Source organism: Equus quagga, chromosome 8 (genome assembly GCF_021613505.1).
Source record: "Equus quagga isolate Etosha38 chromosome 8, UCLA_HA_Equagga_1.0, whole genome shotgun sequence".
In the NCBI taxonomy this organism is placed as follows: domain Eukaryota; kingdom Metazoa; phylum Chordata; class Mammalia; order Perissodactyla; family Equidae; genus Equus; species Equus quagga.
In genome coordinates, this window is record NC_060274.1 from 84,788,042 (window position 1) to 84,807,378 (window position 19,337).

General features: G+C 44.4%; 1 protein-coding gene across 1 annotated transcript in view; it reads right to left on the bottom strand.

Moving 5' to 3' along the window:
- The window catches only part of CPVL (carboxypeptidase vitellogenic like), a 136,355-nt gene extending 126,723 nt beyond the window's left edge, over positions 1-9,632 (bottom strand). The window contains exon 1 of the mRNA XM_046668830.1: positions 9,498-9,632. The gene's annotated coding sequence lies outside the window, so the exon portion shown is untranslated. The remainder of the gene's footprint in view (positions 1-9,497) is intronic.
- Positions 9,633-19,337: the final 9,705 nt, after the last annotated feature.

The following is a 19,337-nucleotide window of genomic DNA, read 5'->3' on the forward strand; positions in this document are numbered from 1 at the left end:
ATTTTGTTGTTGTTGTTCTTAGAGAGAAAGTGAACAAATAGTCTTCAGAGAATGAAAGCAGAATGTAAATGAGAAACAAGCTGATTCACATGGCAAAACCACAGAAAGGCTCAAAAAATGGTAAGAATGGATACTGCAGATGGCTAAGGTGAGGCATGGGGCTGAAAACAGAGGGATTAGTGCAAGTCTCTACAGCAGATAGAGCTTCCGACCCCTCTGTGCACTCTAACAGGGAAAGGGAGAGACTTATTCTACAGAAAATTTATTCTTTGGAAAATTAAACCAGAGAAACTCTGAAAGTGGGAATATGAAATACAGCAAAAGTTGGGGAAGAGGCACCTGCCTGAAAACTAAGAGAAAGTCTACACAACGACATACCCCGGAACGCGCCCCTTGACCTTGAACATGCCCTGAACACTCCCCTTGAACACTCAGCTCCAACAAAGCTTGTAGCAAGCACTCTATGCCTCCATCCTGTGCAGGAGATTGAAGGATTCTTCTCTGGCGTGACTGAATCCTGTCACAGAAAGGGCCCATACATCCTGACGTGTGAGGTCCTCCAATGAAACTTTTTGTACCCATCAATCAGTTCCAGGGAGCTGGTGAACTGCTCACAGATCCCTTCAATACGATGGAGCTTCCAACCCGCAACTTAGTTTCTCCCATTTAACATATAACCAGATTGCAAAGAACCACTGGACAGTGGAGGAAAGCATCTAATTTGCAAGAAAAACCAAAAGAAACTACTTGAAGAAAAAAAAATTTCAGAAAAAATAGTAACGCATGGAACAGAATAGCTCTTGAAAACCAAGACATATCTTTAAGGAGATAAAAGAAGGCACTGCATTCATCAAACAGCAGAAAGCTGTCTTTAAAAGGAACAAAGAGAGGGGCCAGCCCCGTGGCTGAGTGGTTAAGTTCGCGTGCTCCGCTTCAGTGGCCCAGGGTTTCGCCGGTTCAGTTCCTCGTCGTGGACCCACACAGCACGCATCAGGCCATGCTGCAGCGGCGTACCATGTAGCACAACCAGAGGCACTCACATCTAGAATATACAACTAGGTACCGGGGGACTTTGGGGAAAAGAAGAAGAAGAAAAAAAAGATTGGCAACAGATGTTCATGCAGGTGCCAATCTTTAAAAAAACAAAAATTGATTCTCATATACCACTTCTCAGAAAGCTACTGACAGATGGGTTCCACCAAAACAAGGAAGTAACCAAAAAAGAGAAAGACGTGGGATTCCACAAACAGGGGAACGCAGGAGAGAGGTCCCAAGATGACAGCCGTGCCTAAAAAGCCACCAGTGGAGATTGGAGCAGAAAGACAGAGGGATCCATGGGGAAGATTCTCAAATATATACCCATATAACTGACTACCTCACGAGTCTTTGTGACAAATCATATCCATAAGGATACTATAGTTCTGTCAGTAGGCTCGGACAGAAGTCCTGATAGTGACATGAAAAAGTAAGCAATCCAAAAAGAGGCAATTATTAGCTTGATGAAGAATTACCAAACTGGCCGAGAGGCGCTGCAGGTAGGGTCCACTAACTGGCTCCCAGTGAGCAATGCTACAACAGAGGAAACGTTAGGTGTGGGTTTAGAATAACAACGAGTTCTGTAACCATTGGACAGGGTGGAGGGTAGGAAAGTTGGGACATGAGGTATGTTAAGAGCCCTAACTTCTCATCTTGCTTACTACGAAGTCAACAGAAAATACCTCAAATTGATAAAAAGTACAACTCTAAAACCAATAAATAGATAAGGCAGATTAGTTAGAAATTTGGAATTAAATACTAGAAGAAATAGGTGAAAGAGTATGGAGAAGAGACTGCAGAGAGAAGAGAAGCATGGAGAGGGGTGGGGGACTAAAACTTTTTATTATGAGAGCTGTTAACATGACCTATTTTTCACCTACATATGTGAATTATGTTGACAAAAAATCAAAAGTAACTGAGAAGAATGAAAAAGCTAACCTACTTATCTTCTTCCCTAAACGCATCCCTACTTCTCTGTTTTCTGTCTAGGTTGGAAATACCCTCCAGCACCGACGCTGGAAACCCAGGATTTGGTCTTGACTTACCTGTGTCCCTCTTGCTGCCTTCCCACAGCCAATCAATCACCAATGGAATCTCCTAGATGTTTTTCAGACTCAACTCGTCTCTAACCTGACTTCCATGTCCTAATCCAGGTCCTTAGCATTACTTGCATGGACGATTGCAAATCTCCATGCTAATTTCTAACCCTGATCTTAACTCCGAGTTAAATGGATTTCCCCACTCTCCTCACTTGCTGTTGTCTCTCCTATTTTCTTGAGCCATGGGTTTTATATCTTTTCAAACTTTGTTGCACAGCAAGAGATAACCAATACATAGGCAAGATATGAGCATAAAGCAGGAAGTGAATAAAGAGCAGGATGGAGCCAGAGAAGTCAACAGAGAGCAGATTGTAGGGGGCCCTGGAGATGTGTTCGGAATCCAGTGACGAGGAACTACTGAGGGCTTTATATCTTAAAAAGATTATCACGGTCACAGGGTAAGGATGGATTTAAACAGAAAAGAGAGAAAGCAGAGAGACCAGTTAACAGGTTTTACACAATCCACAATGAAGATGATGGAGCCCAGGGGCCGGCCTGGTGGCCTAGTGGTTAAGTTCGTGCTCTCCACTGCGGCGGCCCAGGGTTTCACTGGTTTCGATCCTGGGCGCGGACATAGCACTGCTCATCAGGCCACGTTGAGGTGGCGTCCCACATGCCACAACTAGAAAGACCCACAACTGAAAATATACAACTATGTGCTGGGGGCAGTTGGGGAGAAAAAAAAGCAGAGGAAAAAAAAGAAGATTGGCAACAGTTGTTAGCTCAGGTGCCAATGTTTAAAAGAAAAAAGACGATGGAGCCTAAATTAGGGCAGGGCAATAGTCAGAGTGTGGACAGGGCAGACCTGAAAATAATTAGAAGGTCAAATTAGCAGGATCTTGTGAGCAATGAAATATTACATGTTGAAATAGAACAGAATCTGGCAGCCAGGTCGGATATAAATGGCTGGGGAGATGGTGGTACCACTAACTGACATCTCCCACTATTCCACTTTGCCATGAATTTAACTAGCATTAGTGCATTAGTGTGTGTGTATGAGAGAGAGAGAGAGCGAGAGAGAGACACCACCAGATACCTGAGAAATTGAAAATCAGCTCCCCTGGTAACCACATTGTGACATTCCCAACAGAGCACTGACAACGTTTCTACACACCCAAGGCCACACTGCAGCTGCAAAATGACTGACAATCCTTTCTTCTGATAAGTTACTGGTTTCTTACCAATGTGTCCCCAACCCCACTTTGTTCCTCCCGCCTCCTGAACAAAGACTGCTGAGATAGTTGCTGAACTGCCAATGGCTACTTGACAGCAGTCAATCCAATGGGTCCTCTCTCCCCGATCCCTCTTTTGACTCACTCAGCACAAGTCCAAACCTTTCAAAGGCCTCTTCCTATGTCCCCGATCCCTTGGGTGTATGTCCTCCTTTGCTGCAGGTAAGCCAGTAAACCAACTTCATGTCATTACGAGTGTATTCCTGGTGGCCTTCGATCAATGGGCTTTGACATCCCATTGGAAAGGTGTACTGAGAGCAGCAGAGAAGTTAGGGAGACCACAAAATATAGAGGGAAGAGACGATAAAGCCAGAACATCGAGGGCAGCTGAGGGCTCTCCGTATTTTTATTTTTTAAAGATTTTATTTTTCCTTTTTCTCCCCAAAGCTCCCCCGTACATAGTTGTATATTTTAGTTGTGGGCTCTTCTAGTTGTGGCATGTGGGATGCCACCTCAGCATGGCCTGATGAGTGGTGCCAGGTCCGCACCCAGGATTTGAACTGGCAAAACCCTGGGCCGCCGAAGCAGAGCGCACGAACTTAACCACTCGGCCATGGGGCCGGCCCCGCCCCATATTATTCGGAGACAAGCAGGAAAGCCTCTGCCACAATTCCTGCACGCACAGAAGTTCAAGTGCCAGCCTTTACTTTCTCAGCAGGTATATCCTTGGGCAAATCAACTCACTTCTTTCTCTGGACTTCAGTTCCTTCATTTGCAAATTATGCAGTTTTGATGGACTTTATTATTGCCAACATCTCTTCCCAGCTTGGAATTTCTAGGATTCTAAAAAGTAACCAAGGATAGGGATACAACTGCCTCAAGCTCTGAGGCCCAGGGATGACTCCTGCAGACAGCTTTGATGATACAACTTCCACGCCTGTTCTGGGTGCCACGAACTTACATTTCTGTCGGAGTGTTTGCAAGGCTGGAAACCTGAGAAAGACTTCAGAAACCTGAAAAACCTGAAAACCTATTTTGGGGTCTATGCTACAAGACTGATTCAATTATATGTTTTTTGAGCATAGAATTAAAAAAAAAATCTATCAACAAATTCTAAATCAGTGGCTTCCAGTAAGTTTACTCTGAAACAAAAGTCTCAGACTTTGCAGACGCCCCCATTCAGGCGCAGGGCGAAGTGTACTGTGGGAACTGTCTCGGTTTCACACCAGGTGCTGCTGTCTGCAGTTCAGAAGGCGCCTGTGCCACAGCACAAGGGACTTGCTCTCCTCCAAGCAAAGTTAATTCTACAAACGCTCTCCAACATCGAGAGGAGGAGGAAAAAAACTTTATTTCCGCTTGATTTGCTGATTGCTAATAACCTTCTTCATCAAGAAATCCAGGCAGGAAAATTTCTCATTTTCAGAATTAGCCAAGACTGCCACTTTCCCCCATGTCAAATATAAACTGTGCATCCTAAGGTCCACACATGCCTCAGAATGGCTTCAGCTTTAGTTAACTTTCTACGTTTGTCGCTGCTCCACTCGGGAGCCTAGGAGCTTTGCCCCAGCCAGGCCTTTCCCTATAGCAACCGCAGTTCCCTTCAAACTAGAGGCCCCTCCACACTCTTTTCCATGCAAAAGATTTCCTCTCCTTTAATAGAATTTGATTCATTAGAGATATTCTATGCATATAATAAGGTGTGAGATCCTTTGCTAAAACTTTTGGTGGAGTCAAAGATGAAAAAGGGATGGCACTTGCCTTCAAGGAGAAGAAGACAGACGTACAAAATCCAGTGACTCCAGGCAGACCGGGTCAGCGCTGAAATAAGGTACAAGGAACTCTGTTCTCTAAGCCATTACTAATAAACACTGCGCTCACTCAAGTCCTCACTGGCCGATTACCTCTCTCCCAACACCAATCCACTGCTCACTGTGCAACTGGCTACTTCCAACTTCAGGAAAAAAGGATGGAGAAAACAGAGCACAATCCTTATGCCTACCTGAGTCAATTACAATCAATTGCAGAGTCAACACAATCCTGCTGTCCATCCCATATCCTATCCCACCCTCTCTCCGAAGACTCAGGATGGAGGGAATGTAAGGAAAAAGGGAAAGTGACCTTAGATATGTAAACAAGTGGGACAAAGCACTTGCCTTCTGAGTAGAACCGCACTACCCTTCATTGTTATTGTGACAGATCCATGAGATGATACACAGACATAAATAAACCCACACCAGGTACTGCAGAGAGCTGAAAGATAGTCCTAGTCCTCACTTTCTAACTCAAAACCTTAGAACAGTCCCAGGCCACAGAACAGATGCTAAATAAATCTAATTTCCCTTGCCTCATCAGTGGTAAATTATTATAATAAGATGGGTTTACAGAGCTGAATATTTTTTTATTCAGCACATAGAGCATATACTAAAGTATTCAAATGGAAAGGGAGGGTAGAGTTTTGGTTGCTAAATATTTGGATAAAGGCTTGGTGACCAGGCATCCAGAATATGAGTCACACTTAAGGTTTGGTTTGGAAAATATGGCCACCATCAGGATAGGATGTTATGGTTCCCAGATTAAGTAGGCGCTGCCTTGTGAAAAGAGAGACAAATTCATTAAATTACCTGGTTTCCTGATGTTTGGAAATGGTTTACACGGATAAAGCATTGTATATTCAAAAAGTCCTAGATAAAAACATATTTAACTTTCCTTCTTTCCTCCTCTCTCCCACCTTATTCCCCTCCTTCCCGCCCCAATGCCATGCCTCCCTGTAACGGGAATAGGAAAGACTCCACTCACACGTATGGATATGTTTTTTAGTTTGTGACTATTGTAAGTTATCAAGGAGACCTTTGGCTACAATAACACCGTAGATAGAACCATCACTAAGACACAAAGTGATGAGTGAACACCTGTATTGTTTGCTGTTCTGAGAAGGCTATATATTCAGATTTCCCTCAAGTTCTTGTCCTTCTTTTCTCCTTCCATACACCCTCATTCAACCATCCCTTGATCATAATTGCAAGTCCAGGTGTTTGTTCTATCTTGACCTTGCTGTTGGGCTCCCCACTCTCAGCTGGCACCGCGATACGGACACCTAATTGGTCCCTCGAACCCACCGAGTCTTAAAACAAAACATCACCATCCCCCTTGAACTTCCTCCTCCTCTCACTTCCCGATCCTTAATGGCACCACACTATCCTTGCAGATGCCAGGGCTCTAAAACAGTCCTTGTGTCAAACTGCTTACAAAATCCCATTGTTCTTCCTCGTTTCTCTCTCTCTGCAATCCATTCTGTTCACAGTTCAATTTTTACTGGCCCCAGGAAATTTGAAAAGTCTCCTAACTCATCTCTCAGACTTCTGGTCCTCTCCACTCCAGTTCATGCTAACACTGATGCCAGAATGAGCTTTCTAAAGCACTAGGCACTCCCCTCCTCAAACGCCTTCAATGGCTCCCAACTGCAACCAGGGTGAAATAAAATTCCTGCCATGAAATTCAATGCTTTCCACTAGGTGACTCTAGCATAACTTTCCAGACCAAAGTCACATGACCCCTTCACAAACTCTATGCTCCAGCCAAATTAAACCCTTCCTTGTTTCGTTCCCTAACTTTACTCTGCCTTTTCTGCCTTTACAGGTATGCATAGCTCCAGGCAAATAGTAGGCATCAAATCACTACCAGTTGAATGATAATGGAATTTAGGTGGGAGTATACACTGTAAAATTCTTTTGACTTTTCTGAATGTTTGAAAATTTTCACAATCAAATACTGAGAAAAATATTAGTTCAATGAATAAATGGATGAGGGAATGAATTTCTTGGGAGGTGGGTTACCTCCTCCCCAGAGAACCATACAGGGTGAAGGGGTCTTTTTGAAAGATGAGTAATGGGATATGGAGTCCCAAATGAGAAAGGAGGGAAGGTTAGCCCCAGGATGCCTAAATAAATATTTTGGCCAGTAAACAACCCTAGCAGTTTAAAGATAGCCACTAACTAGAATCAGAATATGGAGAGAAGATTAAAAGACCTAAGGATATTGGAAAGATAAGATGCTAAGACTTTGCTTTTTCAGGCTAATGGATCTAAGGATGCAGAGTCATTCCCCCTCAGTCCCCACCCCCATCTTGCTCCCTGGGTTCTGGGTTAAAGCAATGAAGGAAAAGCATGCGGTTTCACATTCGAGGCTGCACCTGCAATATCTCCAAAGGAGAGAAACTTCCAACACTCTGGTTTTGGTTCAGTTATGCTCAGGAGTGTAGGTTTTATGAAGAAAGTACCTGATCACTGTCCTGTGAACTGAGTCTATTATTGCTTAAATCTCTGCACTTGCAAACACACGTATAGCATAAAAGTTCAACTTCCATTCCTGGTTTTGACCAGGCAAGGATAGTTCTTAGCTTTCTGCCCAGCTTACCCCTCTTCCAAGTCAATGCAGATATGAATGAGCCATTCTTCTAGGGGTGCCTTTCTAGTTAGGAGAAAGTGCCCCATTAGATTCTTGTAAATGTTCTTGGTTCAGTCCATGAAAACGCCACATTATTAACCCCCTGGGAATGTTAAACTAAAAAGATTGTGCTTGCTCTTTTCAATGAACTATACTTCCTATTAAGAATAGTCATTACCTATTTACCTGGGGTATCTGGGTGCTAATAAAGGGTAACTGATGTTATCTGAGGCAGTGACAAAGCTCCTCCTCTCTCACCGTCTTAGTCCGGTGCATACCACGGTACTCAATACTCAGTTTTTCCTCTGACAAATCACATGCTTCCCAAAACAAAAACAAAGTCATTAACAAAATACTGCCACGCTGTTTGCTTCTTGTTTTTTTTTGGTTTTTTTTTTTGAGAGGGGTAAACTGGTCAGCTCAGTGGACTAGCTTAATTAAGACTCTTCTAAGTCATTTGAACTGCCTGTCAGTCAAAGCCCATTTATTTCTCAGGCCATAAAACCAGCCTAGTAGAAGCTCACTGTAATTTGGTTTATAAGCTGGACCAATCATATACATTGTGGAACCAATTATGCCCCTCCAAAGCAAACGACTCCTATAAAAGAAGAATACGACAAGTTCTCGCAAAGATCGCTGGCATTACAATATAAAAGTTTTCCACTGGACTTAGATTAACCTGGGGTAGAGGTCTAGAAAGTACAATCAGCTAAAGAGTCTTGACAACTGTACAGACCTTCGCATGCCAACCAAGCCAGTGCGGTCTACTTTTTCGAAAGTGTTCCAATTCCCATTTTGAACAATTTTCTTAAAAGTTATTTTTCAAGTTAGTAAAATACATTCTCATTGGGTTTTTTTTCCCCTTACCTCTCTGTTCTTACTCATCCCACACTAAAAAAAGTAAAAAGTAGTTGTACATTTAAGGGGAAGCGGAAAAGACAAGTGTCTTTCAAATGGGGAGACTGAGGGCTTAGCAAGCTTAAACAATTTGCTCAAGGTCACCAACTAGCAAAAGGCAGAGCTGGGACTCGAATATGCCAAAGCCCATTTTTCTCGATGACACCTAGCTGACCTGAAGGTAATGGATGTTTCCATTTCACACAGTGTCTCTACGTGTCCCCCTGGCTCCTATGACTTCCCCTGCAAGGACCGATTCCACTTGGCAGAGAGCTGCTTCCACCTGTCCGGAGACCCTGGTTTTCTCCTAATCCTACAAGCCAGGAACAACAGTCCTTCTGGTGTGCTTTCCTTCCTTCGCTCAAGCCGAATCTCCATTTGTGGGGCACGCTCAAATCGAAGGCATTTTCCGCGTCCACTCCTCCACAGCACCCACGAAATCAAAACATCCCAAAGAGACGTGCTGGAGGCGGAAGGGAACATGTGTCCGCCCCCATCCCCCGCACCGAGAGTAAGGGAGGACCCCGCGGCTTCTCACTGCCCTGGACGGGCTCCTGGAGGGACTTGGAGGCGCCTCCTGGTCTGGAAAAAGCCCAAGTGCGACCGCCTTGGAGCTGTCGGGAGTGTTCGCGGGCTGCGCGCACCCAGAGACGATGGCATCCCCAAGACCCCAACCTGGAAACTCCTAGCCGGCCAAGACCACGAGACCCCAATATTCCCCCCACGGTGCTTTCTTCCTCCTTGGTGCAGAGGGCTGCAGAGACCACCCGCCCTGCGCTCCCGGCGTCCGGGGAATGAGGGGGGACTCGCCCGCCGCGCCGGCACGACCCCAGCCGACCCGGGCACTTACGCAGGCAGCGCCCCGCCCGGCCTCTCAGTGCGCGCAGACCCGGTGCCCACAGCGACGCCCAAGTCGGGGAGAAGGGAGGCGGCCGTTCTCCTCGACCCTGCCAGTCACGAGTACCCTGCAGACCGCGAGCTTTAGAGCGCTCCTCTCGGCGACACGTGACCCAGACCAAAGGTATGGCCCCACCCCCCGCTCCCGGAGACTTGGCCACGCCCGGTCAGCAGTTCCCATCTTGGAAGAAGCAAGTGGTCCCAGGCTGCAATCTTAAAAATTAAGAGAGAGAGATAGGCTGCGGTGCAACTCTGGTTGGTTGGTTGGTTGGTTTTGATTTTTTTTCTCCCACTTTTTTAAGCTGCGATCTTAGAATTTCAGCACTGTTGAAAGTATTTCCCCATACCAGTGCTTGCATCTGGAAACCGAGTGGTGTTTTACTCCCACTGTTTAAAAAGCCCGCATGCACTCATCCATAGTTCTCATTCCCATCACACTACCACTGAGAGCGCACAGAGGCCAACCTTGTGTCAAGCGCTGTCTCTGCATTATTACATGAGAATCTTACAGCAAACTTATGTGTTCTGTAATGTAATTATCCCCATTCTGCAGGCGGGAAGCTGAGTCTTAGAGAGGGTAAGTACCCCATTCAGGGTCACATCTCTTGTCAGTGACCTGAGTCTGTATTATTAACCACCACCAGGGGCTGGGCTCTGGGCTAGACGTGGGAGGCAGCCGGAGACTAAAAAGATAAGGAGATTGCAAGAGTGAGGAGATAAGACAACTGCAGGAATGTCGTCATTCCCTTGTCTATGTCCCCCAATGTCCTGTGGCTCAGAGGTGGCACAGTTATTTAGAGCACCCCAGTCAGGCCATTGAGCTTTGCATCCTGGCTCTGCTACTTTAGTACTAGCTCTGATTCATTATGTTTAAAGATGACCACAACAAGGTCACCATGCTCCTTGGCAAGGCCACTTGGCTGCTTCTCCCATCAAGATGTAGAGTCTGGTTTTCCCTCTCTTTTAATACGGGCTGGCTTTGCGACTGGTTTTGACCATTAGAACGTGGGCAAGTGCCAGTTCCATCCCAGGAATCAAAAAACCTGTAGGTTCTGCTTTGAAACTGCTGCCCCGTGACCATCATGCCAAGAAACCAATGTGGCTTCCGGAGAGTGAGAGGTCACGTGCAGGAGAACTGACACATGCCAAACACTGCAGAACCAACTGGAGAGAAGCGAGAGAAGCCATTGGGACCCTCCGGCTCAGCCAACCCTCCAGCTGACTGCAGTTGCATGAGCGAGTCCAGGTGGAACCAGCAGCAGAATGGCCCCACCAGCCCACTGATCAGGGGAAAAAACCCAAATCATTCTATTAAACCACTTCTGTGGTGGGTGGTTTGTTGTGCAACTAAGGCTGACTGTAGCCCTAACTTTGTGACGTGGAACAAATTACTTAATGTCACTGAGTGTCAGTTCTCTCTTAAGTACCCACTCTATTGGGTTGTACTGAGGACTAAATGGGAAGCTCCCTGTGAGTCCTCTGGCCCAGAGTGTGTGCTGGGTGACTGCGGCATCAATATTTCCTGTCGGAGATCACACGTGGAAGTACCTCCCACCCACTTATTTCTTTATGGGGAAAAATTCGTTGGTGGGGAAAAAAAATTTTACTTTAAGACCAAGGTCAGCCCACCCTTAACAAACTATCAAATAAAATAGGTTCACCCTCCCTACCTTGACAAATATACCTTCAGAATGACCTGAAAGGCAAGGCTCAAGCTCCTTGATGGTCTGCAGCTAAATGTGGTGGTGCAGGCAGCGCTGGTTTCCAGCCCTGCTCTGCAGCCACCTCCTCTCTTCCCTAAGTTCCAACTCCAATATGGAAGCTCAGGGCACCTCCCCAGCAGCAGCCATGCCTCTGGCCACTTCTTGGGCCTGGAAGTGTGCACACCAGTTGCAGTGCTGTTCACCCACGGGAGTGTGGATGTTGGCAGACGGCACTGCTGCTGGTGTGCAGGCCCTTGAAGCAGGCTCAGTGCCATTTGAGGAGGCAATCTGGGGATCCTGGACATTCAGAACAAGGTTTGGGGAGGTGTGGATTTGGGGGCAGAGGTACAATAAACTTAGCACCACAGACCCCTCACCCTGTGAGGAGGAGTACAGCCAGCCAAGGCCAGAGGAGGGCCTTCTAAAGTGTGGCCCCTGGGCAAAGCCCCTTTGGCCTGAGCACAAGGAGAGCCACTGGCCAAGGAATACCTGTGCCCCAAATGGAGCCACTTAAATGAAAACCAAACTAAATTTCAAAGTAAATATAAAATGAATCATACTTTAGCATACTTATTCAAAAACAGGGTGGCACAAAAGTTTTCCTGCCGTTTTAATCACTTCAGAGGTATAAACGTTGCAACTTACAAAAGAACATCATTTGAAAGTTCAATTAAATGTATTTTACACTTACTGAATTTTGTGAATTTTGAGTAACACATTTTTTAATCTTAACTTCTTGTTTCAGTTCCCCTGAGTGAAAAATGACATACATTGACTAAAAGAAAAAAAATTATAATAACGTCTATTAAAATAATTAAAACTTAGAGTCAAAAGAAGTCAACTTTCAAATGATAGTTTTATAAGTTTGTAGCATTTATATTTCTGAAGTTTTTGAAGCTTTAAAGCATATTTGGGGCACCCTGTCTTTGAGTTTGTGGTGTGCCAGGTTCTGTTAGATTTTGAAAAAAAGGAAAGAAACTATTTTCACAGGTTTGGAATTAGGACATGGTTGTCTTGGGGGGGGTGGGGGCCCATTATTCAACTGCCTATAGTTATAATGGAAATCGTATTTCTTACTATGAGATGTGGTCAAAATAGCTGGAAAGCCACTTCATGGAAGTCTTCTGAATTTTTTGAATAGGATGTATTGCTTAGTTTTTATTATGAGCATAATACATGATCATTATAGAAATATGAGGATATACAAAAAGATCAGGTTAAAATCCCATTGTTGGGGCCAGCCCTGTGGCGCAGTGGTTAAGTGTGGTGTGCTCCACTTTGGCAGCCCAGGTTTACAGGTTCAGATCCCAGACGTGGCCCTACACCACTGTCAAGTCATGCTGTGGGGCAACCCACATACAAAATAAAGGAAGATTGGCACAGATCTTAGCTCAGGGCTAATCTTCCTCACCAAACAAAACAAAAACAAAACAAAACAAACCCATTGTGAGTCCTCAGAGATGAAACAAAATTGGATCCATATTATATGGAGTTATTTATCCTTCTTTTAGCAGTTAGCAATATATCCCAATTATTTTCACACATTCTTATTTCAAAAGCATAATACTAATGGCTGCATAATGTTCAATCGTATGACTATACCATAATTTGTTCAACCATTTTCCAACATTTGGTCATTTGAGTTGCTTCCAATTTTTCCTTATTATTAATGCACTAGGAAACATTTTCAGATAAAAAATTATAATGCATCTGATTATTTCCTTAGGAAAAAAAATCTGGAAAGCAGAATTAGTGAATCAGAGGGTCTTTGGAAGGTTATCCAGGTTCAAAGAAGAGAAGTCTGCTGACCAGGTAATTGTTGCAGGGTGGGGGTGGGGGTAGCACCTATGGGAGGAGTTGAGTTGGGGGAGTATAGGAAAATTGTCGCTGCAAAACTGTGTGTGGCAGTCCCTATGTTAATTTCTGAGAACTGCCATAACAAATTACCACAAACTGGGTGACTTCAAACAACAGAAATTTATTTTCTCACGGTTCTGGAACAGTCTGAAATCAAGGTGTTGGCAGGGCTGCTCTCCTCCCTGGAGCTGCGGGGGAGAATCCTTCCTTGCCTCTTCCAGCTGCCACACATCCTTGGCCTTCCTTGCCTTGTAGCTGCATCACTCCAGTCTCTGCCTGCATCTTTACATGGCTTTTTTCTCTGTGTGTCTCTGCATGTCCTCTTCTCTCCCTATAAGGACATCAGTCATTGGCTTTAGGGCCCAACCTAATCCACTATGACCTCATCTTAACTAATTCCATCTGCAAAAACCCTATTTCCCAATAAAGTCACATTCTGAGTTTCTGGGTGGGCATGAATTTTGAGGGGGACAGTATTCAACCTACTACAGTCCCTGTGGGATGGAGGGTGCACCTTTGAAAGATGTTTAGATGCATTGAGAGCATTTGGTGACAGCTAAACATGGAGTGAGCAAAGGAAGTGTCTCTATATTTTCATTAAATAATACTTGCCCTGTCTTTCATAACGTCCATCCTCCGCTGGACTGTGGCTTTGGAACAGGCACATCTGGTGAACCCAGGACCAAATTCTGTTCTCAGGCCACTCAGGCGTGCTTCCAACCAGACTCTGCAGGTACCCTGGGCAGCAGCGTGGAGAGATAATTTGGGTGGGGTCTGTCCTTAGAGACAAATGTATTTCTTCTCTATGCTATTTACTAGGCTATTTTGGCATAGGTGGCCAAATATTTCTAATACTTTAAGGAGTGTTTCTGTACATTTCTCCCCAAATGACCATAACGGCAATCAACTTAACAGTTGAAGAATCAAAATATATAACTTACATGGGGCTGGCCCCGTGGCCAAGCGGTTAAGTTCGCGCGCTCCGCTGCAGGCGGCCCAGTGTTTCGTTGGTTCGAATCCTGGGCGCGGACATGACACTGCTCATCAAACCACGCTGGGGCAGCGTCCCACATGCCACAACTAGATGGACACACAACGAAGAATATACAACTATGTACCAGGGGGCTTTGGGGAGAAAAAGGAAAAAATAAAATCTTTTAAAAAAAAAAAAATATATATATATATAACTTACAGAGGAGACTCAAACTGCTAGAAATAATATTTTTGGTCCCTTTCTTGTATCCTTGGTACTCAAAGTTGGACAAATGAATGGCTTTGCAAAGAGATTGGTTAAGTCTTCTCTGATCGGCTTTTCTGAAAACAAAGATTTCAGATTGTCAGGTTGATCCATCCAGATGATTTCAGGGTTCCCCCAAGCCCCGTGTTCTCTGTTCCTACATATTCTAGGGAGGTTCTGGTTTCTTAATCTCACTTTTCTCATCCATACATGGTGAAAATAATATTAGCTATATCACAGTGTTATTAAAAGGGTGAAATGAGACAGTGCAAATAAAGTACTTGTCGTATAGAACAGGCTCAATAAACGTAGCTATAGCAATAATAATGATGATCCTGACAATCTGTGAGATTCCAGGCCTGTGACTGTCATTCTTTTCGGCTGTCTCATCCAGGATACAGAATTGAATCCTCTCCCCCCATGTTTTCCATTTTATCTGAGCACCGCAAAAAAGTGTGCCCCTCACTGACCTATGGCCAGAGCTTTGCAGTATGCGTTATATTCCAATTAAGAAGACACAGAGAATAGCTTATTTACACGTCTCAAGCAGGTAAATACAATTCCAGTTGTCTAAGTTTGGAGATTTGATTTCACGTTTGTGGCTGCTGCCAACAAGATAAATTTAGATGTGGAATGAAAACAAGAGGACTTGATTAACCTTGTAGACACCATGCTCCTCTTGGAAGCGTCTGTGTCTCTCCCTGCACTCATCAAGGCTTCTGCCATTGCTCCTTTAAGTGTTGTTACCTATCTTCAACGGGGCCACCTCAAGGCTTGAAAACACAGCTTAGAGGCACACCACAAAGGGGAATGTCACAGCCTGCCCAGTGTATTAACTTGGTCAATAAACACGTCACTTAAGAAAAGAAGTCAGATGTGTCACATTCACACACTTGCAAAAAGGCAGTGTGCTATTAAACAACGTGAGGAGATGGATTCAGCTGAAGAGAGCCCCGAGCTGTTCCACACCTTGGCTGTAAGGTTTGAGAAGCAGGCCCAGATGGCGGTGACCCCCCATAAGACACAGACGCCTGCCCTAATAAACTTATGGAAGTACTTCAGTCTCCTCACGCTTGGTAAGGAAGGGCCACCTTCTAAGACCAGCCACAGGCTCCAGACTCAGGGAAGTTGTGGATAATTATGTGGTAATTATTTATAATAAGTGCTTCTATGCTCAGCATGATTATCCTTCCCTGGGTCGCTTGCCTCCTTGTGCTTGGTTTATGTAAGGAAACAATGTCCAAATTAATCTATGTCTTTTGTAAGTGACTTTCTTCTCCTCTGATGATCCGGCATCCTTTGGCAGCAGGTGTTAAGATTTCTTACAAAAGGCATGTTTTCAGTTTCCCTTTGGCTATAGAGAAAGCCAGGCAAACAAGACTTTGGTGGATTAAGTATGAATTATGGGATTAATATAGACTGGGCCTCTCAGGACAGCAGAGCCAGTCCTGTGTACAACCATGAGGAAGAATCACAATGAACAGGGCTTCATGGTTTGCCAAACTCTTTTTGTGTATATCATCTCTTTAATCTGCACACCAGCCCTGCAGAGTATATATTGATATTATGATGCCCCTGCCAGTTCGCTCAGTACGGGATCTGATTAAGGGCACAGCATGGCTTTAGGAATAGACTGATGGGGATTTGAATCCCAGCTCAGCCCCTCATTATTAGTGTGACCTTTGCATGTTAATTAACCTCTCTAAACCTTGGCATTCTCATGTATGGAAAAAGGACAGTGCTACAGGGCTGATCAGAAGATTTAATGAAATTGAATGAAACAGGTCATTCATTTGTTGAAGGCAAGAAATTTACAAATGATTAACAGAGATCAAAGACATTAAGTAGTGTTTCTACTTATGCTTGTAGTGTCTCCTCTTTTTCTTTCATGTTTTATTTTATTTTCTTGTAATGCAAGTGGTGGCTAGCCCAGGTGCTCTACTTACTAATAAAATATTGTGCTTATGATTAATTTCATGGTTCAAAGCTGAGCTGACCAAGAAAAGTGACTCTCTACTTTTCTGGTTCTATAAACTCTTGAGGGCTTTCAAGAATCTCAGGAACTATGTAACATCGCCAAATAAAGGAATACAAATAAAATGGGTGAAGGTTAGTCCTTGGCAGGATTGTTACTGCTTCAGGTTAGTTTTGCCTGCTGCCCAGAAAGCTAAACACTGAGACGACGAGATTGCAGCAGAGAAAGGGTTTAATCACAAGGCAGCCATGCGGGGAAGAGAGCATGAGCCTCAAATTCGCTTCCCTGAAAATAGGGACTCAGGGATATTTATGGGATAGGGAGCAAGGTGGTCTGCAATGCGGAGAGAGGTGATTGGAAGTGAGGAGAGGTGAGGTAATTGATGATCTACGCAAGCGTAGTCAGACTTCATGCCTCTTCATAGGACCCATGTTCACAAAATGGCAGCGTGAGCATGATCTGAGGGTGGAGTTTTTAGCCTCTTGACGTCAAAAGGTTGCCTATGGGACATCTGCACTGGCCCGGTTGATGAGTTGGTGGTCTCAACCGGCCTGGAGTGGACAGAGTTCTAATTCCTGAAAAACAGCTCACACACCCATTACCATGGTGACCCAGGCTCCAGGGAGATGTTATCTATAGGAGCCTAGTGGGAGTCAGATAGCATATTGCCTCAACAGCACAGTTAACGATGGGTGGGTTAAACAGCTAAAAGCTATAATCAGTAATTGCAAAAAGGAAAAAAAACCTTTAGTTCCCAGCTACTTAATCATCGATGGCTAACTCTCTGCCAGTTTCAGGAATGCTTAAGCTATTATTTAGAAACCATGTGTTGCTTTTTGTGGGTGGGCGTTCAGGCTAAACTGCTCAGACCCTCCTGCCTGGCTGACTGCGATGGGTTTAAAGGACTCTCCCTTGAATCTGAGACGGTTACAGTCCAGAAGCACACAACAGTTGGGAAGAGAGAATGCCCTAGAACACCAGTCCCTAGGTCTCTTCCTTTTCTATTCTCTGTCCCTGGCTACAGCCTTTCTCTCAACCTGGGTTTCATCCTCTGAAAATGGAGGTTATAACAACTCATCTACTCCATCTACCCTTACAACCCTGCTGACCGCTGAGGGTGGTGATGACTAAGTGAGCTGAGTGGTATCAATGCACTTGGCGAATTATACAGTGCGTGTCCTGTGTGGCACAGTGATCAGCAATGTGGTGTGAATTACCATTGCTTAGTTGGTTTCCCTCCACCCCACACAGAGATCTGTCAGTGAAAAGAACAGAAAAGGAATTATCCCTTCTCCTCAAAAAAGCTCAACACTGAATTCTTAAACTCTGGGCTTCTTTGCACCAGGATGTTCAAAAGAATTGATAACCCCACTTCTACTCTTTCTGTGCGCCCAATTGTTAATTACTCTCAGGAAGTTTTTGACAAAAACAAGCAAACAAACCAAAACAGAGTACAGTCAACCCTCATTATTTGTGGATTCTCTACTTGCAAATTTGCCTCCGTGGTTTGAATAACAGGGCCCTCAGAATTCCTTGCCCAAATGTCTACAAGTCTGCTCCCAGAGCCTGCAAGCTACTCTTCCTTGGATTCATCCTCCATCTGGGGGATGTCCAAGGGCATATTACAGAGCTTGGATGTAGAGACTAGGGTATCCAGGAGCAGAACAGGCTAAAAGGCTGTCTTGCCCTACACCACTGTGTTCCAACATGGGAGTCTCAGAATTCTAAACTCAAATCTGGGTTTCCAAGTTGTTATAAAGGCATATTCTCAAGTCAAGAGGGTAGAACATATTTCATTTAACAGTTAATTACCTTGGTTTATAACTTTTAAATAATTAGACATATGGTACATGCATCTCCATTCATACTGTTTCCCCAGGTCTCCCAAGAAAGAGGCAGGCTTGTAAAGAAATAGTTTGTTGATTTAAGCTACTAATATTTGAGACCTGGTTGTTACCACATCATAACCTATTTTATTCTGACTATTACACCTGGGGAGGTGGTAGATTTCTCAGTGATAGAACCTCTGTAGCCATATGATCTGGTATAGCAATGGCTGTGTGGGTGTCAGGAGAAGTTCAACCCAACAAGGAGCCCTGGGAGCCTCTGAGAATGTCCCTGTGCTCCATGATAAGGGTTGCTATGAGGGGCATCTCTGTAATCTGCCTGGGGCAGGATGCCAACAGACAGGTGAGGAGTACCAGTCAGCTGCGCTGAGTAAGTGATGCAGTGATAAAGGCAAGGGAGATTGTGAATCGAAGATCAGGCCCCTTGCCATTCACATACAAGGAATAAGCTCCTAGCGTATTTGTAGGATCTAAATGGGAAAAGGGGCAGTCCCCATCCCTCCCCCCAACCACCTAACCTGATCGATTTTGGACTTCTTGCCAAACTCAGCAAGTGTGAGCTCAAATTGGATTCTTTTTCAAAAATATCAAAACATATGACAGTTCTTATACTCTAGGTATCATGGAACAGTACACACCTGACCAATATATAAAGTGCTATTGCTATCATCTTAACTTGGTTTAGACCATTTCGGAGAAAACAAATACATTTTAGCAACCTAGGTAAAAAGGAATGATCAAAAAAATAAATCTCTTTCCAAAGCTGAAAGGGAAGATAAGGACCAGAGGAGAAAGGAATTTAAAAAGATATTGAGCCCTTACTGTTAGCTAAAAGCCAGCTAAGTGTATCGCACACATTCTGTCATTTAAACCACACCGAAACCCTAAATGCTAAGTATCATTTTCTCCATTTTATAATGGAAGTAACTGAAGAACAGAGACGTTGGATAATTTGTCCAAGGTCAAGGGGTACTAAGTGTCAGAATCAAGATTCAAACTTAGGTTATCTGATACCAAAACCCCCATTCTTTCACATCTATGTCTAGTAGCCTTCATTCAGAAGCTTAAAACAAAAAATTGGGTTATTCATGTCATCACTCAGGTTCCCTGTTTCCAAATCCTGTCCCTTTAACAAGGTCAGCAGTGGACAGTCCAGAAGGACTGGGACCCGGGA